Source organism: Oxyura jamaicensis, chromosome 3 (genome assembly GCF_011077185.1).
Source record: "Oxyura jamaicensis isolate SHBP4307 breed ruddy duck chromosome 3, BPBGC_Ojam_1.0, whole genome shotgun sequence".
NCBI lineage: Eukaryota > Metazoa > Chordata > Aves > Anseriformes > Anatidae > Oxyura > Oxyura jamaicensis.
The window spans coordinates 6,249,204-6,274,733 of record NC_048895.1 but is presented as its reverse complement, the minus strand read 5'-3'; the positions used below and the strand labels follow the sequence as shown (position 1 = coordinate 6,274,733).

At 45.0% G+C, this 25,530-nt stretch overlaps 1 protein-coding gene across 2 annotated transcripts in view; it reads right to left on the bottom strand.

Moving 5' to 3' along the window:
* Positions 1-24,431, bottom strand: part of SNAP25 (synaptosome associated protein 25) — a 62,655-nt gene extending 38,224 nt beyond the window's left edge. For both annotated transcript variants that reach the window (XM_035321282.1, XM_035321281.1), the window contains exon 1: positions 24,278-24,431. The gene's annotated coding sequence lies outside the window, so the exon portion shown is untranslated. The remainder of the gene's footprint in view (positions 1-24,277) is intronic.
* Between the last annotated feature and the right edge of the window lie 1,099 nt (positions 24,432-25,530).

Below are 25,530 nucleotides of genomic sequence, written 5' to 3'. Positions count from 1 at the left end.
AGCACAGGGGGAGTTCCCACCAGGCTGCATGAGGCCCGCTGCATTTTTTCTTCCTGGGTTTCTGGAAGGTCCAACACTGTTCCCTCTGCACAGTCTTCTCAGGAGTGCACAGTGCTCCTGGCCCAGCCCTCTGCCTCCATCTACACATCCAAGCCTCTTTTGTATCTCCTGGTTTAAGTTAATCGTTGCCTCCGCTGAACATGTCAAAACAAAATGATCCTTTGGTGCGAGGGCTGGAATCGAACCTGGGCAGTGGCAGGGAAATCAGTGTGGGACAAAGGCAGGCCTGGGAAGCCTAGCAGGAGTGGCATACACCCTTGTCTTGTGGCACCAGCGCCCACGTGCACCAAAGCGTTATTGCCCCTTTTCCTCGTTATTTTAAGAGTTGTTTACTGTCCATGACTGCTAAGTGCCGAGGTTTGGCAGGTGGTATGAAACACCTGCTTTCAGTGGGCTCAAGGAAAGGGGCTGGTCACAGCGTGGGATGGTGGTGGGCAGTGAGAAACAGCCTGTTCGCTCACAGCTCCCACAGAGGCCAGAGCAATCTGATTCAACCGTATAAAGTCACAGCAATACAATGAACTGTGCCTATTAACTACCCCCCAGTGCTGCAGTTAGCGTATGAGTCAGGAGCACTTAGCTACGTAACATGTAATGTGGCATGAGAAAATTACAGCAGCTCAGCCCTGTCTGCTCATTCTTTTGCTCTCAGTCCAGCCAGTGGGGATGTCTGGCAGATCAGTGTGGTGCAACCAACTGGCTGCTGTGGGTTTGTGTTCCTGGGTGAAGGGTCTCCCTCTGCATCTTCATAAATCAAGGAGCGGACTCTGTGGCAATGGAGAAAGTAAGCAGAGCTTTTGCAAGAGAGCACTCAACATGAGTGTTGTTCAAAAGGCTTCACTCTTCATTGCCTCAACCCATTCTAAGTTTGCCCTGACTTTGCAAAGTCCGTGGAAAATACCACCATGTTGGAAGAGTTACACATCCTTACATTATGTGCAGTTTGAATCTATGGCAGAAAATGTAAGACAGCAGAAATCATCCAAAGCAGACAGACAACTGGAAAAAGAAATTTTAGCTAAATGAATGATAAAAAGGAAGACCTCAAGTATTACAAGAGGAGAAGAGAGCATATTTGCATTGGCCTCCATCAAGAAGCAGTAATGAATTCTGTTGAATATTGTGGAAGTCTGCAAGTCAGGGGGAAATTTTGTGGTTATTTGATTTAATTAAAATGTGCTTTTTTTTTAAGATTAATTGGATGGAACAATTAATAACCCAGTCATTAAAACAGTCACAGAATTCTTAATTTGTTTGTTAAAAAAATGATTAATTTGGTGCTGTTCCTTCTTTACAAACCTTGGTGCTTTTAGGCTGAGACAAGCTGTGAGGGAAACAATTTTTTCAAGCTTAGTAGGGAATGGCTGGTGGTTTTGGTAGCCAGGAAAATATGGGAAGAAACCTAGTGGGGAAAAAAAAAAAAAAGAAAAAAAAAGAAAAAAAAAGCTTGACAGTGAAATAATTAACACCATCAGCATCAGTGTTGCTGTAGCTTTGATTTCAAAGCAATAGACGGGAGTGAGGTGGTGACAGTGTTTGTTACAGGCTGTCAGCAGGCTCAGGAAGACAACATTTCATGTCTTTCTGTGTGGTTCATATCTGTAAGGTTGTTTTGCAGTCCAGCACTCACACCCCCTGTTCTGGGCTGTATTATACCAGTAAAGAGTTATTTGTCATATGCTGAACAGGACTTGATAACCATTTGTTGGTTGAACAGACTGCTGCAGAAGCCCTACTCCTTCACTCCTCAGCATTCAGTCTTCGTTTTACGCTCTTTTTACCCTCCCAGCACCATTGGCACCTTGTTAGTGCAATATTGCTTTTCCAGTGAAGTACTTGGCTGCAGGGCCAACAGGCTGTGGCCTCACTGTGGCTTTTGTGGGGAGGTTTCACTGTCTTGCATCGCCTTTGGGTGGGCACTGAGGTACAGCTGCAATACCAAAGGGCACCTTCCTCTAGCAAGAGATAGTCGTGTAGACTCTGGCCTATGCAGATGTAGCTTTAACTTGAACAGAAATGAAAAGCAGCTAATGCATCTATTGCTACATATAAGCATTTTAACAGGGGAATACAAATCTGTGTGCTTCGATCAGAAGGGTATTAGGAATGTAAATAGACAACTTTCCTCTATAGGCTTATACCTGTGGCAAACCGATTCATCATGTTTATATTTATTCTTTCCCTTCATTTCTCCCTGATGGTAAATGGGTGGCCATGTTTCAGCCAAAGACCCGATATGTTTTTAGCAGAAAGACTAAATCTTCTTTAACTAAGTCGTCAGAGTCAGATCAGCAGCTGACAAAATATAAGCATTATGAAACCAGACTGATGATATCTGTAGAATGGGATGTTTGTCTAGGGAAGGGTGATTTTTTATAGCTCTGATGGATTCAAAGAAGATGTTGAAGAAAAGATCGCATTCTCTCTGTGTCCCTAGGTTATAGCTGATTATTCATGTGCTTTTCTTTTTCAAATGAAAGAGACAGGGCCTCGTTTTTAATGACATGATTTCATTGCCCATCCATCAATTTGTCTGTCTGTCCATCCGTCTGTTCGTTGCATCACATGGCATTTGAAGCAGGTAGCAAGAAGGATGGGAGCTTGATAACTTGAGTCTTTCCCTTGAAGCACGTAGCCATTTGTGGTAAAGGCACCATCCTGTGGAAATGTGGTGCCATACGTGAAATAGAAAAGACACAAGAGATTATAGGCCTGAAGCAAAGCCCTGTTGTGTCAAGGGACTACTATCCAAAATATATCTGAGATCTCCTGAGAGTTCAGGAGATCTGTACCTCTCCAGTATTGACAGAGGATTTTCTCTAGAGCAACAGAGCTGTAATAATGGGAAAACAAAAAAAAAAAGAGGATTGATCTTTCCCAGGGCGCTCCGAACTACCCCTGAGTATGTTTATGCTTTCCAGACCAACAGCCATGCTCTTGGCTCAGGATTCATCTCCTGCCACGTCCAGAGCAGCCCAGCCCTAACCCCAGCTCTGCTCTCCTCTACTTCATGCAGTAGTCCCCACTGGGGACTTCAACTGTGGAAGTAGAAGTTAAAGATAAAGAAAGTCCAAGAGCTCTGAAAACTTACCCCCTTTCAAGAAAGAAAAAGTAGTAGCTACAGCCATGTTATAAAAAGAAAGGACCCTACTTGGTTATTCGCAACCCTCATTCTCTCTTTACGTATAGGTGATACATAGATAAACACAAGTATGAAAAACACAGCTGGCACGACATAAGGACACAGCACAGTACCTTTTTTAAATGCACTTTATGTGGTAAATAGGCTCGGGAGCCCATTTTTAAACCAAGAAACATTTTACAGATCTATGTATTGTTATTTTGAGGCTCTATTATACTGTCACAAGGACTAGAAATTCTGCTGCCATTAGACAGCTCATCTCCCTGAAGCAAAGCTGGACCCCTGACCATCGCTGACCCCCTCCAAAAGCCTGTAGTTTTGCAGTTGCCATTCAGACAAGGGAGAGGAGCTGCTGCCGCCTTCACTGGGCATGACTGGGAGATGAGATGGGAAGATCCTAGTGTCATATCCACTGTGCGTTGCTGGTGAATGTTTATACCAAAAACAGTACATTGGGAATGACTGTTTAAAACGTATACTTACAATGCACTTGCAATTGTACAAGTCAAATATTGAAAGCATCTGACATTTCTAGGCTAAGCAACAAATTATGTTAGCCACAGGAATGCGTAATAGCACCCCACAGATATGCAAAACTTATTCACTCATTTTCAAAGGCCACTGCTGCTTTCTGATTCACACCTACAACTAATGCCTGGCTGCTACTCATTTCCCAAGAATCAGTAATATAAATTCGAAGAGGCCAAGGGCACATGCACACACTGGCTTTCCCTATTGCAGGCTATGAGAACTCCTCATTATTTATTACAGGCTCGTGAGGCTGATTTAAAAACCTCTCTGTCCTCTGAAGTCCATTTCTGCCTTCACAGGCTGATGAAAAAAGCCAGCACGCTCCTCCAGTGCGCCGAAGATTACCCAGACTTGCAGGCGAGGATTTAGCCGTGCTAATACAAGAGCACAACTTCTGTCCTTTTTTTTTCCCCTTTCTTTTTTTGTTGACCAATCAAGTCCACAACAGGCTAGATTGTGCCTCAAGGGCATTGCTTTCAGCCACGTGATCAGCAGATTAACAGAGAGGCTGCAAAATCCTTTCCGCTCAAACTGTTTTAACAGAGGATCAAAATCTTTCTCTCTGTGTGGGGATTTTTATGTAGCTAGTTATTTTTATTCAGTTTGCACATGTTTGTGAGGGAATTAAGGCCTGCAAAGGCGTGTAAGATGGTCTGTTCTGGTTTCTGACCTTTTCTCTTCAATATGTGTATTTCAGTTCCATGTGGGAATGTTGCCCCTTCCTTGGGTCTTATGGTTGCATTGTTATCAGCTGAATCTAGTAAGCCTACAGATGATGGCCCTGAAAGGTCAAAGGTTAAAAACGTTTTGCAAAACTCCCCCATTTCCCCACTGAAGTTCATATTCTCATTAAGGGAGATGGATACATTGAAATAGGCAGTGATATAATCTGGAGGGGAAAGGCTTGGGAAAGGTGTGAGCTGGGTGAGTCCTAAGGAGATGCATGAGCCTCAGAGGGCTCTGCCGAGCAATAAACCACAGGATTAAATTTGATCGTGTAAATAAAATAAATGACAGTTGACTGGTTGTTGGCCCCAGCAGCCTGGCATTCAGGAAGCCGATGTGCTAACTACTTTGCAGCATGGAGATATATGGGGAGAACTTTTATATTCAAAGCTCAGATCCCCTCCAAGGTATGCAGATACAACTACTGCTGACAGTAAGAGGGGACCCGGCTGCATTCACCATTGTAGCACAGAAGTGTTTTTACCGGGGAAAAGAGTACTTAAAAAAAAAAAAAAAAAAAAGGAAAGAAAGAAAAGCAGACTGCCTTACATTCATCTAAGGCGTGAAAGCACTGAAAGCACACCTGGAGCTACGCAGAGTGAGGATCACATGGGAAGGTGTACACACAGCATAGCCAAGCGGTTTCTTTGGCTATGACATTTGTTGAAACAAAACTAAACCACTTGCTCAGCTGACAGACGAAGAACCACAGCAGCATGCTGGGATGAGAGCAGTTCATGTACAAGCAACAGCAATGGCAAGAACAAACTCAGCACAAAAATAAGTGTTGGCATTTGAGAGCAATCACAGTCTGGTCACGAACAAGTCACAGAATTCAGCAAATAGAGGATTTCCCCTGCATTGTGCTTGGATATTCCCACAGTCTCACTGTCAATATCCTACAGCTCCAGATTTCAAGCTGGGGAGCAGAGTGTGTGCAACACTGCTAAGGGCAGAGGGATTTTGCTTCACTGCCTGGCAATGAAAGCTCCAATTCTTCTTCATTTAAATCCGTAAAGCCTTTTCTGCCACCACTGGGAGCTACATGGGGTGACTTTGGGCCTTTAAGACCAGAGGCTTTTAAATAGCCATGCCAAAATGAAGGAATAAAATATTCCTTGCAGTGGATGAATAGTCACAGATGATCTGATTTTTTTCTAAATATTTAAATGATCGTTGTTTTACATCAGAAAAATGGGATTTGCCTTCCAACCTCGACCTTCGTAAGATTCACATCTATTTAGGCACACCTGCACTCATTCACCTGAGCATAAACCCGGAGAAGTTCTGAGTTTCAGCTGAGACAGTCTGCTTTTCTAGCCTTCTAAACGAGAGCGGAGCTTTTCCCAAGGACAGGCGACTGTCAGCAGTGCTTCCTCCAGAGCATTGCAGAGATGACTCACCCAGACTCAGCCCCCAGCAGCCTGGGAGCGAGAGGCACTGTTGCTTACAAAGCTGCAGCATGACAAGGACCACAGGGCAAAGTGAGACGGAGCTGGGGGTGTACAGTTCATAACGCTGAGCACATCTGGCCCAGCACGGTCTGTGAAATGAGGAAAAGTCTAAACAAGAGGGACGGCAGCAGATGTCCTCCCAAAAGGTGCATCCAGCAGCAGTGACTTCTAGTTACACCCCCAGATGGGGAGCTGGGGATTGGTACACTGTGTCTGAGAGAGCAAACATTGGAAAATAAGGAAACTGTCCTACAAGTTGCTTTTCCCCTTTTAAGTGCCCGTGCGGTCGGTGTTCAGTGCAAGGCAACACAAGCATCTGGTGCACTCAAGTGGTTTGCTGGAACTGATTGGGACATGGGGTGAGTCTCTCCTCTGAGGCCCACTCAGAGAAAGCACTCTTCTCAGGCTTTGATAGGAATGTGCTTTTCTTTCACTGTCAGCCAAAACCCCTTCTGCAAATATGTGTTTGAGGATTTTTAAAAACAGGAATGTTTTGAAGACATGAACAGTACTTGCTAATGAAATCATTCTTCAGTAAAATAAGTTCTAATCAAGAATATTGACCTCATTTACTATACAGATACTACTCCTGTGAGTAAAGGCAGTAGGATGGGGCATGAACTCCACTTGAATGTGACCCAGTTTCAATCTAAAGCAATCATTGCTTTCTTGTGTTTTATTTAATGTAAATTTCTGGATGAAGAATCAGCAAATCTTCATCCTGGACCTAAGCATAACATGAGAACAATTTCACGATGGATACCGAATTTGATTTCTGTAAGCAGCATTGCTCAGATCAAATATTTCAGACTGAACTGCTTTCACAGGGCTGACGCTTATTTCTCAACAAGGGAATGCAAAGAGGGAGATGGCTTCTTCCTTCACGAAATCCCAGTGACACATACTGCAGAAAATCCACACAGTGTAAAAGATCATGTAGTGCAACTGCTGCCTGCACACTTAACCCATGGGTAAACTGGAGACCACAGCTTTAAATGAAGTTACCCTCTCAAGCTTTGAAAATGCATCTAAACAGCACATGTCACGGACATCTAGCCTGGACACATCTGGTAGGATAAAAGTCCTTTGTTCAAGCAAATGAAAAACAAAATCAATTGTTGAGAAAAAAATACATAATTTATGTCTCTTAAATCAATCAACGCCTTAAGACAACTGTGTAACTGTATTTCAGTCCCTGTAAGCGTGGAGGCCAGTGACTGATAGTCAAACCATTGTCTGAAGTGCCCCAGGCTTAGCCCTTAGCCCAGGTAAGATGTGCAATGGGCAAAGACAGCAAGCATGGCCGTGGTCACAGCCCTCGGGCTCTCTGCCCTCCTCCTTCGTGTGATGAGCTACCTATGTGCTAGAGAAAGAGCTGCACTTCCAAGTGACCTTGAGCTCAAGAGAAGAACAGGAGCAAGAGATTTATTTAAGGAGCTTGTGGGAGGGGCGTGCTCTATTTTTAAAGAAAAATAATCTATTTGTGGAGTTTATTACACTCCTGGACCTGGATGACTGCCAAAGAAAAAGGAGCACCCTCCTCCTCAGAGGGATATACTGCAAACCCTTCATCAGTCTTCACGTTGTCTGCAGCACCTACCTGTTCTCACTGCTAGTTCAGGCTCTGTATTGATTAATCATGGTGTGTTTGCTGAATTTCTTGACCCTCCTTTGCTGGGAGCTGCCGTGTCAGGCTGGGGGATGAATACAGGCCATGCAGAGACTCACCCCAAAGGGTGTCAGGCCCATGAGCTGTGCTGATGGCTGTTGCAGTCTGCCTTGATTAACTTGCACTTGTAATCACAGCCAGCTCCTGAGCTGCCCTTAGGGCTCCTCTGCTCCCCAGCAGCCCCACCAGCAGCCAGGCGCCTTTACCCTCTCCCACTGCTCGCAGCCAGACCCACAGGTCCTCCCTGCAAATGCTGCTTGCAAGGTTGCAGTGAAGAGGCTGAGAAGGAGGTTTACTCTGTGCTGAATGCAGGCAGGAGTAAAGCAGGGAGGGCATACTGCAGTATCCATCTTAATATTTGATGCAACGAAGCCCTCTGCCTTGGGGATTTGCTCTCAGCTGCCGCAGCGTGTGCAGACTGCTGCAGGAGCTGGCACTGGAGCCCTGTGGGACCCAGACGGCCTCGCTGGGCAGCAGAGGGGGCAGTGGGCAGCAGGCAGGGAGAGGGGGCAGGATTGGCAGCCCCCGTCTCTTTGGGAGTCCTGCAGCAGTTAGTGAGGTTTTGTGTTCTGCCCTGCTTCTGTTCAAAGCCCAGATGCAGAGAGGAACAACGACAGGCTGACCAATTATTTTCTTCCCTTTTCCCTACACCCTCCATTCCTTGCCATGAAGCTGCCTAGAATCCAGGTTAAGTAACGCAGAATAGCAGAGTCACAAAAAAGACTAATTACATTCTTGGGTTTCATTAGGCATTGAGGGTAATCTCAATTAGAAAATTCAGACAAGCCCTAGATGAACACAAACCATCATCGATGCCAGGTAGACATCTGGCAGCAGTCTGTGAGGCAGCCTTAGCTTCACTCTCAGCATTTTAGGCACCTCAGAAATAGAGGCCATGATTTAAAACTTTGTCCTGGCATATGGAAACAGCTGTATCTGTGGCTGATATTGGCAAATGTGGAAAATTACTTTCAGATGAATTCTGTATTTAAGAAAGCAAAGCCAGCTTGCGAGGAAGGGCTCTGTACTCTCCTCTTTTTTTCTTCACTGCTGGAAAGCAAGGGAGTGCTTTGGGCTGAGTGAACTAAATCATCGCTGGGTCCATTGAGGGAAGAATTTAAAATCTTCTGAGGACTTGGCATAAGAGGCTGGAACTAGGCTCTCCCATTGTAATGAAAAACTCTAAAGATCCTTCCCCTGTCAAGCTAAGGTGAAAAAGAAACTCCTTCAGGCCTTTTCTCAGAGGGTTTGATCTCACTTCTGCTGAAGCAACAAAGTCTTTCTTATGAACCAAGTGGTAGCAAATTCTAACTCATAAATCTCATGTCTTAGTAGATCCTTGTCTAACTATAGATATTTATTCATAATGAAAATGATCAATATTTATTCATATTTAATAGGTATTATTTGAAAGCAGAGATTTCCCCTGTTCAGAAATTTCCCCCTTTGGTAAAAGGGGGCAAGTTCTCAGAAAGAGAACTTTCTACTGAAACGTGGCACTTCCTGGGCAGCATCACAACATGAGCCTGCCCCATCCAGCCACCTGTCTCCATCATAACCCATGTCATCTTCTGAGGAATGCATAGCATTCTCTGAGGAGGAGAACAATAGACCAACCCGTCAGTCCTTGGTAAGAAGTTGATTAATGTCAGGAGTAAGATCATCCACTAGATTTCTCCTAGTTATTTTAGGTAGGTTAGTGAAATTTCTGATGCCATGGGAATCCTAGTCTTTAGCAAGCTTTCCTGCTCCAAACCTCCTCTGACTCTAAACAGGATCAAGAATTAAAAATATACCCCAAAGCTTAAAGAGTCTATTGTATTTCCAGGACATTTCAATAGGCCTTAAGCTAAGCACTAATACAAGCTCACAAATCACACAAGCACAACAAATGCAATGTTTTATAGCACGGGTGTGGAGATTGGAGTAGAAGCCATATATCGTCACCTTATTGTATCCCAGTGTAACAACCAAATTTGTATGAAGGCTTGTTGCTAGAATTAATAAACATACTGAACTGCAGAGCTGGGAGCATTAGATCAGGAGCAAATTAATGTAACTGAGGCAGTGAAGCTTGACTAGGTAAGGTATGTGCCATGTCTGGGCTGCTGAGAAGGCTCCTTCCTTCACTGCTGATGAGCACTTGGCCTTGGCTAGCAAAGGCAGTACTGGTGAGACAGGAAGATGGCCTGTCAGGACAGGCTGCCTCCTGAGCCAACACAGAATTATTAGGAGAGCCCTAGGTGTCCCTGCCCAAGAAGTTACCAAACCCAAAGCCAACTCCAAAACCAGCATTGTATCACTTATACCCACTTCAGAGGAAAAGCAATGAGTCATTAAGTATGCTCTCCCCTTCCCCCTACCTTGGAGTAGGGGTCTGACCACTAGGATTTATTGCCTAAAGACCATAACCACCTGGGAGCACTATTGGCCACCTACTAAAGGCCTATGGGCAAATCCATGGAAATTCATGACATGAGCAGCTTCTTGCCCAGACCCAGGAAAGAAAAGAAGGAAGGAAGGAAGGCAGGAAGGCGAGAAGGAAGGACGGAAGGACAGATGGAAGGACGGAAGGACAGAAGGACGGATGGACGGACGGACGGAAGGAAGGAAGGAAGGAAGGAAGGAAGGAAGGAAGGAAGGAACATGTCCTTTGACCGTCAGTAGTTATCCACTCCTGGAGAGCAAGGGCAATCTCAAACCATGATCAACTCAAAAATTAGATGGAAGAAGATCCTAAAACAAGAGCATTTCAGGTATTCCAAAAATCACCTTCCTGCAAGAACCGTGGCAATCTTTCCTAAGTAATATGTAGCCTTGGACCCTTGATGGACCCTTTTGCAGCCATTGCAGTGGGTGCTTTTCTCCTCTGAGAGCCTAAGACCAGAGCAGGTACCCAGAAGGTACCATGAGGGATCAACTACAAATGCATATCTTGATACAAGTAAAATAAATAATTCAGTAGGACCATCAGTATTAAAATACAATTTCTCCAGCTGTTTGCCTTTTTAAGGAAATATGGTCCTTTTTGAAACGTGGCACAGCATTCACTACTTCAGCCTATAAAACGTTCAAGGCCATACATCTTAATGCTTAATGCTATTTCCAGAAGAGACAGGAACTCAAATTAGAGGCTGCCAAGCACAGCTTCCATATTATCCCAGACATCTAATGTGTCATCTCCAGAAATGGCTCATCCACGGTAAGTCCAATCAGTCTTCATCTGCTTGATATCATCCAACCATGAGATGTAAACATTTTCCACTTTGACTACGCTTCCAGCTCCAAAGCTATGAGACTAGAAAAGCTTTTTTAACATCTCTAAAGTGCAAGCAACAAAACTTTGTCCTCTTCTCTCTCTAGTTCTGATTGTATATCAGTATTTCTTGGCTCTGCAGTCTATAATCAGTCTAAATGCTTTAAGGGGGTTGGACTAAACAACAGTACAAATGTCATTCAGCAGTATAGACTCTTTGGCAGGAGTTAAACTAGACTCCTAGACTCCTGCCAGATACATAGACAGACACAAGTAAGCAAAGAAACAACAACAACAAAAAGTTTTCAATTTCCTTAGAAATGTGCCATACACTGATTTTATAAACTCATCAAACAATGATCAAAAAGCTTACTAAGAAGATTAAAACTCTTAATTTCATAGATAAATGGAAGCTTTGCAGAAAACAAAATAAAGCACAAGTACTAAAATTATTCTTAACCTTTTTGCAGCATTGACAAAAATGGTTCCTTTTCTATCTACTAGCAAAGCAAATGTGCATTTTCAGTGGCTAAAGTTCTGACTACTTTGTCGCACTTTATGCATACATGCTTGTTAATCAGCTACTAAAATAAATGCCATAGTATTACCTCTGGAGGGAAGTTGTGTTCTCTTTGGTATTGGAATAGGTAGAAAGTGGGTTAAAATTCTCATTTAAAATACTGAATTTCCCCCAGTACTTCACATTCTGAGCTTTCAAGTGTTAACATGTAAGGGAAGCGTCCTCATTTTGGAAATGCCAACTAGTTTAAGCAGTAATGGAGACACATACAGAGTGAGTAAATGAATTATGAAATAAATTAATTTCAACAGCACTAGTTGAAGGATGTTTCTATTTTCTTTGCTGGTCTGATTTATTAAGCAAACAATTTTTCTGCATTTTATTTGCTTGTCTCTCGGTTACCTATAGATAACATCTATACTAAAATATAATGCCACAGGACACAGCAACAGTACAGATTAGTAAACTTGACTGGTAGTTTACTCAAAAATCTAATTAATCAGAAGCAATAATTTTATGTACAAGAGCAAATGCTTTCTTTTTCACATATGCAAAACCGACAGTATTGCTTTTTACAGAGGCAACTCTTTTGCAACTCTTTTCTTCAATTTATCTTTTATTAAGTATTAGAAAATCTCATCCTTTAACATCTTACTCCCTTCATTGTTAACCTTTATAAAGTTAATTTTTCACATGGTCTTACAATGTGCTTTTCATAAAAAATGGTGCTTATCTTTTGCTTTTTTTGTGAGTTCTAAGCAGAAAACTTCAAGAACAGTCAGAGATGTTTGCAGTAATGGCCAACTAAACTGTCATCTGACCTAGAAAGAGAACTTCTTGAATCACAAATACACATGAAGGGCTTAATTTCCTATGACATCTGCAGTTACATCTGGACATTGCCCTTCGGTCCATCTGTATTTGGCAGTCCTGCAGTGTGTTTAATTTGCTCAAAGAATGCCAGATTGCTGCTGACTGTTACAAGTCCACATGCACACATCTTCTCTTCCTGTGAAGAGAGATGGGTCCTGACAATTTCAATAATAAATTTTACATAGCAGATCCCAAATCTCTATCTCAGGTCAATGCAGCTCACCTCTGGCTTGAGAGGTGTGATTTTTGATCTCATGCTTCAGTGTGCATCTGTAATTCTTGGGCATGAGTTTGTGAAAATGAGCTTGTCAACCAGGCAACAAAAACTTTTTATACCTCACTGGTTCAAAGCCAGTTTTGCAGTTCTTCCCCATATCACAACACATGGCAGCAGAGAAAGTGATTTCCTAAAATTCAGATTGAATGCTTTTGTTCCAGTATCCCCAGCAACTTAAAATATTTCATATAACTGCATCATACTATAACACAGCCTGCCTGCACTTGCCATTTGTTGCTCTGTTTCACTCATGGCAGACCTGAGTAGCCTGTCATCTTCCTTTAGCAGGCCTTTTAACAATGTTAAAACTTCTATGAGGGAAGTTATAATCCAGACAAGCTAAATCGCTGTCCTGGATATTCCTTGCTCAATATGATTCTTCGGGGGCAGCATCTCTCGTGACTGTTGCTGGAGACTGTTGCTATTTCTGCATAGCTGAATGTGATAGCTCAGCTGAGAAAATGTGACCAACATACCTAAATGTGGCCAACATACCTACAACTGCAGAGCTGCATTTTTAATAGCGTCCTCCTGGTGCCTCAAAATATCATTTCACCTGCCTCTTTTAGGGCTCCTATCAAAAATCTTGTGGACCAAATTACACGAAGTAATACTTGCCAAAGCATCATTTTTTTAAACTGTTTCATTAAGAATATTCACAGTGAGCAATTTCTGGATTGAAACACAGGCTTTACACTGTTGCCACATCTGTAGCCTCTGCACACTCAGTATGGGAGCAGAAAGCCCTTGTGACCTGCACATGAAATTGAAGAAATGCAGCACTGGTGGAGCTTCAAATGTGTGCAAAGAGCAGGCTGAATATCTAGAAATGATTTTCTCTGAAATGATTCAGCAAATAATTTCAAATGAGAAGGAAGTCAAGAAAAATCACAACTTGTGAGCAATCCCCAAAGTCAGAAAGATAATGGGGGGTTCACTATATAATTTATATGCTGCAAATTCTTCTCTTGCTTCTTCAGCTGCAATGTGCCTTAAGAGTATCTCAGCCATGCGATTACTGAGGCGCTGATGAGACATTTTTCTCAGCTTTGCTCCTGCTCTGGACTGAAAGAACTGATTCATTAGAGGTGACTCAGTTCTGCTCTGCCATTTTGGAGAGAGGACCTGGCCAAGTTCTCCTTCAGACGTGATTCATAGCGAAATTCCCGGTGAGCTCAACTAGATGAGAACAGGCTCTATTCCTGCCTTGTATAATCCACTGCACGCCTGTGTGTATGTAGCTCTTTGCCTAGTTTCTCTGTCAGTGAATTAAATTGTTATAAACCCTGAGATTTAGACGGGATGTACATAGTGGCATACAGAAGACGAAGAGCGCACGTGAGACGTGGTGTTCAATGCTTCCTGAACCTCCACCCTGCACCGTGTACTCGGCCTCACGCTGCTCTTGCCTTGGAAAGGAGCAGCTCCACAGCTTGTCTTCTGCGTGCTGCAGCTATGCATTATTAATGCTTTTGCACTTGAGAGACTTACTTTTTGAATAGGCCCCTTTGTTGTTGTGTCCAGAGAGTTTAAAAGTGCTTAATTACTGCCAGAAAGACCTTTCTCTTCCTCCTAAAGTGTGTTTTTAAGTCAGTTGTTGTCAGGATTTCCTCACAGTGCCAATGAGGTTTGCTCTCCTGATTGCAGTGGTGCTCTGCTGATTTACCCCAGCTAAGCCTCTGGGACTAAACGCTCAGTTGTCAGGGAAGTGCCCTGCCTCTGAAACAATGTCCTTTTCTTGTACCTATTGTTCTGGCTCTTTCAGCTCTGCAGGATGTCTCATTCTAGACATGGTCTGTCTGCCGAAGCTAATTCTGGCTGATAGGACCTGCCCGTGGCAGGTTTGCAGCCCTCTGGTTGCTAATAGTCTACACAAGTATTTCTGGTGCATTCCTGTAGGCCTTTATGCCATAGGACACTGATATTCCAAATGCTCATCTAAAAGACTGCAAAAATGTCCTCACTTGTTTTTTGGAACGTCCTTTTTGTGCTGAGGACTCAGTATCAGAACATTTTTCTGTGATGCTTCCTCATTTTTTCCCTTGCCCTGTTCATAGTTAGCAAAAGTGTTCTTTCACTTCCAGCTCTTTCTCTTTACCCACTGAAAATGGGGATGAGATAGGAAAAAACATTCTTCCTACTCTATGTGAGCTACTTCCTCTTCCTGCTTGAGCTTGCAAATAACTGTGACTTTTTTCCTCTCCTGCACTCTGGCCCGTAAACCCATTCATCTGAGCAACTGCTTACAAGCACGAGCGTGGCGTTCACAAATCCCACCTCGCAGTGGGATCTCATCACTTCTAGTGATGCCCTTTTTATAGTCTACCACTTTCGTTCTGTCTCATGACTTCAGCTGTGAGGCAGTAATTTAACCCCCCATCTGGCGCTATTAATTTGCACTGATAACTTCATGTCTCTTCTAAAATATACTTCTATTTCTAACACACTTGAAAAGAGTGCCTTTTTTAGGAAAGTCTGTGCCCTGCCTTGTGATATCACCAACACTGGTTTGCTTTTATTTTTGATGTAAGTGCTGCAGAATGAGTGTGCTTGTCTCAAATACTGCAGTGAGTAGATAGCAGTCATTAATGTTCCGCTCAGCTTTGTGTCTCTGAAACACTAACTTGATGATAACGGAAAACTTGATTAAATTTTGAAGGCACTCTGACTTCTTATGGAAAGTAGATTGTTTTGAGAAATAAATTCTGGTTGCAGGCATGAATGGAAGTGTTTTTTGTCTGGAGATTATCTGCATGTACAAAACATACCTCTTGGAGATGTCAGCAGAAAAATGGGCTAGACCTTGAAAAGAAGATAAAGAAACTGAAATCTGTAAACGGCTCTGGACTCCCACATTCTGTACTTGAAGGTCTAATCTCCCAGCATCACAGAATTTGGCCTGGCCACTGGATCAGTGCTTTCTTTTGTCACCTGCTGGGCTGCGGAATCTTTCAGAAGCTTTGTTTGTAATCTCTTAAGTGCAAGAAAAGACTTTCTGAGAGCAAGGAATAGAATTATAACAAGATCCTGACTGGGAAAGAACAGAGCTCTCGAGAATATGAACAATACAGAGGAAGGTAAGTATTATTCCATAAATAGGAGTGAAAGTGGGAAAATCATGGCAGGGCAGCAGTAGAGCTTCTCATCAATCTAAGTAGCAATTTAATAACTTTGCGGACAAATGGTTGCATCCACAATGAAAAACTTGAGGGATTTCACTGTTCAATTAAAAAGCATGCATTGTCACATCCTCCACCACTGGCACTCCTGAAACCATGACTGGATAGTTGTACTGCTGGAGAAGCAGTTAATCTGGAGAAGCCCCATAGCCTTTAGGGGGGCTACTGATAAGTAACCTCTTGTGGCCTCTTAGTGAAAGGGCCAGGCAAAGGGGAAGGAAGCACTGATGGTGCTGATATAGCCAGGAGCCCAGTCGGCTCTTCGTCTCCACCTGCACTGTGTTTCTGTCTTGCTACTCTTTCCCTGCTTGCCCCTTCGTGTTACATGTGCCCCGTGGTGTATAAACCCTCCTCTGTCCGTACGAGCACTCTGAGCCCCCTGTCCTGAACGGGGCTGCTAGGTACCACGCTGCTTGCTGAGAGTGCTGCTCAATATGACCTAGAGAAATGAAGATGGGGTTGAGCGATGCAGTTTTGTTTCCATCATTGCATCTCCCTCTGGCTTCCCTGACTCTGCTTTTGTTAAGGCTGTAAAACAGAGGGAGGCTGTGTATAGGTGGCCATGTCTCAAGGAGACTGGATTTTGATTCAAGTCCCTGCTGTGCTTTGACCATATAAACCATATCCTGGCTGTAAATTCTTTCCTTGCATCTCCATCTCCTCGCTAGGTGGTTTCCCTCACGGCATTTGGGAAATAAAAAGAGTGTAGAAAGCTGAGGCTGGGTGATGTGATGTGGGACTGGGAAGAGACCACAAACTCCCAAGGAAAAAAAAAAAAAAAAAGCAGCAGAGTTACTGAGGCCTCCAAGAGGGCACGAGGTGCTGCTAGGCTCTTCTGTCACGTGCTACCACCTATCATCCGGCTTAATACTGTAGCATTAAGTGCCCTGGGCACTAATCTGGGAATTGGGGTACTACCATAGCTAACCCTGGTCTTGTGGTGCCTGCAGCTCCCTTGCATTATTATTTATCAACCTGTCAGAAATGCACATCAGTTATTGTTTACCAGGCTCAGAAAATCATCTTCGGAGTCTAGAAGTTGCTCCAGGAGCATTTTGTACCATTTAGAACAGTTAATTAAGAAAAAAGGAACTAGACAATGCAATGATTTAAAAATACCTTGCTAATATTGAAAATTGGAGGCATGCAGATGGCCCTACTGTTGCGTTACAAAAGTGGTCTAGAACATTATAAATTATACTCAGTGCATTCCTGGCGCCTCTAGGGTTTTTTCCACTGTCTCTTCCGTGCTGTGCTCAACCCTAAAATGAGCTAAACTGACAAGCCTCCACCAGAGCAGAGTGCCATTCAGGCCCTTCTTTTTCTTTCTTTCATTTTTTTTTCTTTCCCCTCTACCCCTCCCTTTTTTTTTTTTTTTTTAAATAAGGAAAACCTTTTAGGAAAATCAGACCTGAAGGGACTTGCTGCCTTTTCCAGTCTAGTCTCTTGTGACCACCAACATATAATCCCCTTCATGAATTCATCAAGAGGCATTTTAAAACCATTTGCTGCCGTTGGCCTTTCTGTCCCTGCTACTCTTGTTGGTATAATAAAAGATGTATATTATCAAGAATCGGAAAAATGGGTGCCATATCTCAAGAACATGTTTTTAATGGCAAAAACCTTTAGGAAATCCTTCAGAAGATCAGGCAACCAACACACGTTCCCATACAGCTGAGCAAATAAAACAAATGCTTCTCTGGGGAGAAGGGCTGTTAGAAGTCAGCGGTGAATTCCGGTTTAATTGGCTTCGCATACCTCGGTTTGTTTCTTGAGGGTTTTTCCCATACTTGAGTGTCACTTAGGTGAATGCTCTCCAGAAAAGCAAATGTTTGGCTGAAATGATCAAATATTCACGAAACATGTCCAGGTTGTATACTCAGCTGTCTCCTTGCCAGTCTGGCACCGGCGCTGTTGACCAAGAAGGGCTCAGCCCTGCTCTCGTGGCGTTGTGTTACGTCTGGCCATGGGAGCACAACCAAATATGTGACTGTTCAGTCTTCCCTCTGGCCCGAGATTGTTTTCTCCTCTTGCTGCCACGAATGTGGTACAAATGCTCTGGGACTATCTGGCACCTTCCAGCCAAGCCACTTGGAGGGGACAATCGTTTGTACCATCCCCTTGAAGGCAAAGTAAGTGATACACACCCACACTGGGAGAATGTTGCATGGATCCGTTTCTAGGTCACCAACATGAGGCAGTGGAGACTGCTGTGCTCTAACATACATAAAAATATCCTTCCAAAGATACAGGATACTTGTCCTGCCCCTGAAGGTGTGGAATGCAAACTAAAAGTAGTTTTAATCTCAGTTCTTTCTTCTGTAAGTGAAGGTAACTGAGGCACTCGACAAAGGTTATATTTATCTAGTGTGTGATACTTCCACCTGAATCCCAGTATTCCATGTGCAGACCCTATGCTTTAATCACTAAACAACAATATCTGAAGCTAAAATGACTGAACATCCCTAGTCCACACAAACTGTGATAGCTTTCTCGGTGCCTCCTGCAAGAACAAATCGTTCATGAGCGATGGCTGTGCCTAACAGAGAACAGAAACTGCTCACCGAACAATGTGGGTCACCTATGGGGTCAGCACTGCTTGAGCTCTGCGAGGTGCATGCCCGTGCGCGCAGGTGGAACAGAGGCCAGCCAGGCGGGAGCAATGCGGGGCTTAATCAGAGTGACTCCCTCGTGCCTGCAGAAATGACACCTCATCTGAGGCCCTGTGAGGTAAATGGTGAGGTGTCTAAGGATGTGAATGGGAACCAGACTGAACCAAAAATACTGACACTGAGGGGGGAAAGAAAACTTTCATTTGCATCTGAAGCACGGGGAAGTTAATTTTAGTACCTTTTATTTTAAAAGATACTTAAATATGCATGGAAGACTTCTGTTCCTGTTTTAAAAAAATCACTGAATGGTAACACTATTTTGACAGATCAACTCTTCTGAAGTATACTGTTGTTTCACGACATTTTTTAGAGTAGCTGGAGGAAATGTTTACCTCTGTAGGGCAGATCAAGGTACTGGTGTGTGTGCAGTTCCACTGTGAGCTATAATTTCCAGGAGAAGGGGAGGAACCAAAGGAGCAATTGGCACATCTTCCAAATTGTTGGTTTATATGAAAAACAAATCTACTTTGGTAAAAATGTATTGCAACTGGAGAAACAGAGTTCCTCTGTTGGGGTGGAGAGTAATTATAACAAATGAAGAACTCGGGACAAACACCATAGCTGCGATGTGATCAGAGCCTTCAGTTTTCAGCCCACTCTACAGTAGTCTTCTAGTCTCTTTTACAGGCCGGTGACTGTGAAAGCATTTGGAGATTTGCAGCCTGGGATTTTTAGTGAGAATACAGAACTGACAAAATGCGAGAGATGGAAGTGATCAATGGAGAATTGCAAACGTGCCCCAGCAAACACTCTTTAGTGCCTTTGTATGTGCACCTCCCTGTCATTTGGTAGGTTTTGAGTAAGAAATAGGAAATCTTGCAATAATTTTAAAAATCACGTACATGAAGCATCCTTCTATATTCATGGTCTAGGATATACATTGTAGTTATTAGCACTGACACAGGCTCTGGTAACTATAATTTTCCTAGAGAATTCTGCCAGTAAACTCTGGTAGAATAACTCCATCATATTAAAAGCACAAGGTATACTATAACGTGTACAAATGTATAAAAACAGGTCTCCTCTTTCTGATTTAGAAATGTGTACAGTAACACTTTGCTTTGCCTTTGTTCTTTTATACTTCTACTGTGCCATTAATGTGGCTGAGAAGCCAAAGAGTTAAAAATACTGCCTTAAAGGACTTGGGGAAAGATGCATATTTTTCCTGTGTATTTATTGGAATGTACAAAAAATTCCTGTTACTTCCCAACGGGGAAAGAATGAACGAGTACTGCTAGGAAATGCAGTCTGTGAAATCAGACCACATCAATTCACCTGAAAGTGCAGGTTTCATTTTATTACACATTCATTTATACAGCTCTGACTTTTTCTGCACTCAAATGTGCACCTGGGGAAAACTCGACTGTGTTCCTGGGTTTAACGCCATCGAAAAAGTTCTGCTGAAGTTATATACCAGCAGAGTGCAGCAGAACCCAACCTGAAATACAGCCAGAACGTGCAGTATTCCTGCTCCACTGCTTCATCATTGCTTGCTGTCACTGGTTGTGAGGCTGACAGCTACTTGAACGTTGTCTGAGAATCTGCGACAACGAAAAACCAGACTGGTACAAATAGGGTTTTGGGGAAAAAAAATCGAGATACTTCTGTTCCTAGAAGAAAAGCACTCCTTCAGCAAGTACAGGGCTTTCTGTTTTAAAACATGAATGGTGAGCCCCAGTTTGGGAAAACATCAGCCTGCAGTGTAATGCAGCACTCAGGTATGCCAATGCACACCAATCAACAGTGCGGCCCAATACGTGAAATCCCATTTAAAAAGAGAAATGGAGCATTGTTAGCTTAAAAAAAAAAAAAAAAAAAAAAAAAAGCTTTCAACAGAAACAGCCATGATTAATTACTCAGTATTTCTTTCTTCTCCCCATGCTTGTACTATTGTACTAGAATACAGCTTTCTTCAGTGAATAACGAGATACCTTATCTCTCTTTAAGAAAGGAAGGAAGGAAGGAAGGAAGGAAGGAAGGAAGGAAGGAAGGAAGGAAGGAAGGAAGGAAGGAAGGAAGGAAGGAAGGAAGGAAGGAAGGAAGGAAGGAAGAAAGAAAGAAAGAAAGAAAGAAAGAGAAAGAAAGAAAGAAAGAAAGAAAGAAAGAAAGAAAGAAAGAAAGAAAGAAAGAAAGAAAGAAAGAAAGAAAGAAAGAAAGAAAAGGAAAAAGATGTAATGCAATGACTGAATTCTCTTTAATATTACAGTGTGCCACTATATTTCAGAGGGGATATATCCACAGCACTGTTTTCCCTTTGAAGAACCTAAGCTACAAAATGTTGTCTCTGTTACAAGTCCCACAAAATGACGTGCAGAATTTCTGCGTGGACTGCAGGGCTAATCAATACGTGCCCATTGCTGGGAGCAAGATGTTTTCCATACCCTGCACTTATTCCTAGCACCACACAGCCTGACTGACGAGCTTATTCAGAGCCTCATCCAAAGTCACCACTGGAAGTAGTTTCCTTGATTTCATCTGACTTTGGATAAGATGCCTTGGAATAATCAAAATCAGAAGTCCAAACTCAGCTCTCTGCCCATCAGGGTATTAATGCTTTGTTCGAGTTTGTGTTTCTTTCATCATGGTGCTCTTTAAAACAAGGAAAAGAAGATTGCAGGTGGGCACAAAGGTGAGGTAAGAGAGGAGGAAATAGCAAGCAGAAACAATGAAAGATGTAAAGGCTAATCTAAATTCCATTCTCGAATAACAGGGCAAATGGTCCAAACACTTCCTCTAGGTCACTCCAACCCACTAATGCTCAAGCCACTTTGAATCTCACAACATCAGCCATAGGGTGATCGTAAAGCAGGAAGGAACAACTGTGAGCCTATGGAGTTGAATTCTCTTTGTGCCCAGTAGAAAGCAAAGTCCTAGAAAATGCAGTGGGATGTGGAACAGCATATTGACAATTACCATCTGATGAGAGGCAGATTTTGCTGGTGGGAGTGTGTATCTGCATATTTGTGGAGGGAGTAACAAAGGGATGATAGATGAGAGCTAGGAACACAATTTGTTTATTTCAGTGTTTGTTGTGATTCGATGCAGGAGCTGAATCTGCAAAGTCAGTAAGGAAGGAAGCCACAGTTTATCAAAGCTAAGGGCACAGATATCCGTTAAGTCTTGAAAATGATGGGGCAAAAGAAATTAACTATTCTCCGACAACTGATGGGCTTGACAAACTATATCCAATGCTCCCGGGAGTAGATATGTGAGCCCTTGTGCCTGCCCCAGAGTCCAGCTTCCTGGAGGTAATTGTGATCTGCCTGAGCCCTGCATCCTGCTGCAGTTCTCAAGCAATGTGTTTTTCTTCTCTCCGTTAGATGCTCTCAAAAGCTCAAACGATTCTACTGTTACAGATTACCTGGCACTCGCCCAGCCCAAAGGTGACTGTGTTTGTACTGGTGGAGGAAAATTCCCAGGTAGAAAAACAGTGAAGGCCAAAGTCAGTCTACATTTGTTGGCTTCTGGCTTCTAACCCTAGAAATCTCTGAAATGCGTGTGTGCGTGCCTGTGTTTAGATACGTATAAATGAAAGTACTGTGATTGTATTATGAAGACTTACGAGAGAATCAGGAAAAAATATCACAGAAAGAGTAATTGTGTGAAGAGTCAAGGTAAATGTAAACCAATTTGTTCTCTTCCTAGGCTTTCCTACATTCCTGAGAAAAGAAACTGTTAACAAAGTGAGCTCTGCACTCCGCAATATACTTTCCTTTTTTCCCTGAGGGTTGCTACATATGCAGAAGCTGTAGCCTTGTGACACAAAAGCCTAAAAATTGCTTAAGTTGTTAATACCAAGAGGGAAGTATGTTGGTTAGTTACCTTGCCCAGTTAAAGCAGTGCAAGCGTTAGGCATAGACCGTGCTTTCTTTGCCTTAGCAATTTCATCTTGCTATTTGTTGCCATGCCCAAAGCACATAGAAATGAATGAAAACCTCTCCATTGACCTGAAAAGCAGCTCCCACCTCCAGTGCAATAAATCTGCAAATTGGAGATGTGTCTCATTAGATGTATTTTGAGGGCTCGGTGCCGGCTGGATTCTGCTGTTCTTTATTTCCCTGCCCCCGTGAGTGCAATGGTCACAGAGCCTGGTCCTGACTGCTCTTGAATATCTCTAATTTTCTAGTTCGTTGTACAAAGTTAAACTGCATTTATTTGGGGGTTGATATTTAGCTGCATTTTGTTTCATAACACGCTGAGTTTCTGCAAGTCCTCTTGACCAGCGGCAGCCTTAAGCTCTTACTTTTCCAATCAGGCCTGCTTGCACCTTTTTTTTTTTTTTTCTTTTTCTTTTTTTTTTTTTTTGGTGACTTCTGCAGCAGGCTTTTTGTCTCTTGCCCTAGGTATCAAACTCTTCAGCGGTGTCCTCCTGGCTGACCCCCTTCTGCACTATGCAGAAGCAACAGAAAACCACTGCTGCTTTTTTCCTAGACTGGCATCTCTGGCCATGATGCAGCGACATACAGGGAGATGGGCGCCCTGGGACGGAGCTGCTTCCCCAGCTGTACCCTCTGGAGCACTCACACCCTCCCAGCTGGCCCCAGCCCTTCCCCGGCACCCCACAGAGGTGGCTGCCCCACACCAGCCTCTCGTTGTTATGGTGCTGGGAGAGTTGCTCCATGCCCAGAGCCAGAACGGCACAGGGAGGAGAGGGACAGGCACGTCCTTGTGGATGCTGCAGCCAGGTACGGTTTGCGGGGCTGCTCTCCCCCCCCCGGGCCCCCCCCCGCCCCGCCCTCCCCCCCCCCCCGGGCCCCCCCCCCCCGCCCCCTTTTCAGCTGGGAATGAAACCAGCAGCAATTACTCAAGCCAAGCACGTAAATCTGGCAGATCCCGCGGCCCTCGTTTGACGCAGCTACGCGGCGCAATGTCTGGATGCCCAGCCTGCTCCCCCCTTTCTCCCCTTGTTTATTCGCCCTGCAGCAAGCGGCAAAGTTCCTAACTTTGCCAGCAGTGAGCTGCGCCCAGGGGAATGGGAAAACTGGGGTGCAGCACAGTGGGAAGGATGGAGGGGAGAGGGCCGGGGAGCCAGGGGCGTCGCATTGCACAGGGGTCTCAGTGACCCTGTCCCAAGGTTGCAGAGCCCCCAGAGTGAGGGTTATGTAACCCCGCTGCCCTTAGGCCACCCGCCAGCGTGCTGGGAGAGCAGCCAAACGCCATGCAATTCCACCATCCCGCCCTATATACATATTATTATTAATAATAATAATAATAATAACAAAATTATCGCGTCGAGGCACCATCAGACCCCACAAACCCACAACACTTTGTGCCCGAGGTCCGGTCCGGGGAACAGCCAGATTGGGGCGGTATGGGGGGGTTGTTTGTCGAGGGGGTGTGTGTGTGTGTCTGGGGGGGGGGTCGGAGCCGCAGGGCTCTGCAGAGCGCCCGCCTCCACCTGCGCGCTGCCTGCGGCGGGCCCCGCGCGGAGCTGCCCGGAGCTGTCCGTGGTGCCGAGGGGACGGAGCCCCCGGGTGCCGAGGGCCCGGTACCGCGGAGCTGTCCGTGGCGCTGCAGCCCCCTCCCGCCGCCGCTGTCCGCGGTGCTGACGGCGCCGCGCTGCGGGAAGGGCTCTGCAGTGCCCGCGCGGCCGCAGCGCAGCCCCCGGGAGCCCGCAGCCCGCTCCTCCCGGCCCGGGGTGAGGATGGAGGTTTGTTTCCCTTCTCCTCCGGCCCTCCCGGCGCCCCCGCGGCAGCCAGGCACGGCAGAGAGGCAGAGCTCGGCTCCCTCCCCCCTGGTCCAGCCGGGGATGAGGCTGGCGGCGTCGCACTCTCGCCTTCCTCCAGCCCTGCGGCAGCCGAGAGGCTGCGGACAAAACGCCGAGCGGGTTCCTCCTTAAATCACCCCTTTTCTCGCTTCGTTTTCACGGCCCCCTCCCCACCGCTCAGCCGGTGCCCCCCGTGCCCCCCCGCCCGTACCTGGGTTTGTGCAGCGCTCCGCCGGGGTCGGTGCTCGGTGCCGCAGCTGGGAGGCAAGGACAGCCGCTGCTGACCTGCGGGGCTCCTTCTTCAATGGACCGGGAGCCGTGCCCTCATCAAAGATGGCCGTCCGCTCCTACGTCAGCAGCTTTTAATAGCCCTCCCCGGCGGGGGGGTCGGGGGGGGGGGGGGGGGAAGCGAAGCGGGGAGGAGGGCGCGGGCGGGGGGCAGAGCGGGGCCCGGGCGGCTTTGAGTCATCGCAGCCGCCGCCGCACCGCGCTCCGGCGACCAGGAGGCCCCGCCGCCCCTCCGCCGCCCCTACACGGCCCCGGCCCCGGCCCCATGGCCGGGGGCTGAACCGCCCGGGGAGGGGGGAAGGGGGCCTCCCGCTGCAGCCATTTCCTCCGCCAAAGGGGTGGTCCGAAGAGGGTATCCCTCCGAAGTCCCCGGTACTCCATATATGGCTAGTCTACGTGGGCTTCTATTTTTGTGTGCGAATTCTTCCTTCTCTCCCTCTTTTTATTTCTCGGAGCATCCTGCCGGGGGTCTGGGTGCGTTGGTCTGGTTGTTCCCCCTCACCTCCCCCCCCCCCCGAGTAAGAGCAGCCAAACACAAGGAAAGGCACGGTTAAGGACATGTGCTGTAACTGATCATTTGAGGTACAGGTTCAAAAATAAGAGGGAGAAAGATAAGACAAAATAAAAATAAAAAATAAAAATAAAAGCCCAGGTACAGACGTGCATGCACACGGCAGAGAGAGAACATCCCACTGCCGCCGAGGAGGAAAACTGTAATTCTGTTCCAGGAAAAAGCCTGGCTTATTTATCACAGATTAATTAAAATATTCGTTCAGAGTGTACCTAATTTGGAGCAAATGGAGCTGTCTCTAGTGCGATTTCTAATGGGGAGGAAATTGTTTAATTTCATACAAAATGCTGTCTTTTTGTAAAAGGTATCTCTTAATGGGGATTTTAATGAAGGATGGGGATTGCATCTGAAGTGCGACACTCTTTCGTAACCTCAGTTATCCCTTCCTTTCTATTCCACAAGCCTTCGTGTGTTCATTTGTGGAACCATCCAGACCTCCAGACAAGCAGAGATGCCTCTGTCTTCCCCGCCTGAGCCTCTCTTGTGAGCAATCATTGAGCACTGGCTATGTTTAACTCTGACACCCTGCTAAATGCTTTTCTAAATAGTCTGCGGATGACAGAGAGTCAAAATATCGGTCCCACATTAGCAATAATTCTACCCTA